The following is a 1266-nucleotide window of genomic DNA, read 5'->3' on the forward strand; positions in this document are numbered from 1 at the left end:
AATGGAGTTCATGAATATCGCTATACATAGGTTCTAAGTCTTACTTTATGATCAAGGGTCGAAAAAAGTTCTAGTTTTGTGATTCATGTAGTGGAAAACCTTTAGAACAGTATCCAAAACATCGATTTTTTGAAAAAAATATCAATTGCACAGACACTTTGGTTTTTTTGTGGGCCTGTGTTATTAATATCTCCTTGCAGAACCCGAGAGTACCCACTGTGCGATCAGCTCACTTTGATTGCAGGAATCTTATCGGGGAAACCTACAGAAGAAGAGGATAACATGAGAGCAGCAATTTCTTTATTGTTTAATAACGAGCTCTCTAACAATAAAGAAATTAATCGTTTCTTTAAAGGTGTTTTTCGGCGAAGGCTATCTCAACCAAAATACAGTAATACTTGGGATGTAAATGTTGTTTTAAAAAAGCTAGAAGCCTGGTTTCCATTAGAATCTTTAACGCTAGAAAGGCTAACATTTAAATGATCAATGTTGCTGGCACCAGGTACAGAACTTAGAGTACAATCTTTATCGTTGTTAAAACTATAAGGGATACAAATACCCTCGGAGGGTGTACAATTAAGAATTTTCGATTTCGTTAAGACTTCGAGACCAGGAGCGAACCAACCGTATGCTTTTTTACCGTTTTTTCCTACTAGACCTCATGTTTGTATTGCAAAAACTATCATTCACTATACTGATTACACGAAAACAATGAGGAAGGATAAACAGGCATTATTTTGAAACATAAAAAAGTTCCACCACAAGGAGGCAACATCGCAGACCATCAGTAGATGGATAAGTATTACCCGGACTCTGCACCGTCGATTGGAACGATTCTTAAGTGGTTTACCGAGTTTCGTTGTGGCCGTACGAGCACAGTTGATGCTGAACGATCTGGGCGCCCAAAAGAGGTCACTACACCAGAAAATGTCGAAAAAATCCATGATATGATGCTGAATGATCCCAAAGTGAAATTGAGAGAGGTAGCTAATGCTGTAGGCATATCATTGGAACGTGTGGGCAATATCGTGCATTCAGTTTTGGGCAAGAAGAAGCTCTGCGCGCGATGGGTGCCGCGTTTGCTCACAGTGGACAAAAAACGAATTCGTGTGACAACTTCCCAGCAGAATTTGGCATTATTTTCGCGTAGGCCGACCGAGTTTTAGCGCCGATTCATAACCATGGATAAAACCTGGATCCACTACTACACTCCTGAGTCAACGCAACAGGCAAAACAGTGGGTTCCACCGGGCCAAAGTGCTCCGA

General features: G+C 40.6%; 1 protein-coding gene across 4 annotated transcripts in view; it reads right to left on the reverse strand.

Annotated features, from left to right (window-relative positions):
* Positions 1-1266, reverse strand: part of LOC117172063 (TATA element modulatory factor) — a 56980-nt gene that overhangs the window by 35165 nt on the left and 20549 nt on the right. The window lies entirely within an intron of this gene.

This window comes from Belonocnema kinseyi, chromosome 4 (assembly GCF_010883055.1).
Source record: "Belonocnema kinseyi isolate 2016_QV_RU_SX_M_011 chromosome 4, B_treatae_v1, whole genome shotgun sequence".
Classification (NCBI taxonomy): domain Eukaryota; kingdom Metazoa; phylum Arthropoda; class Insecta; order Hymenoptera; family Cynipidae; genus Belonocnema; species Belonocnema kinseyi.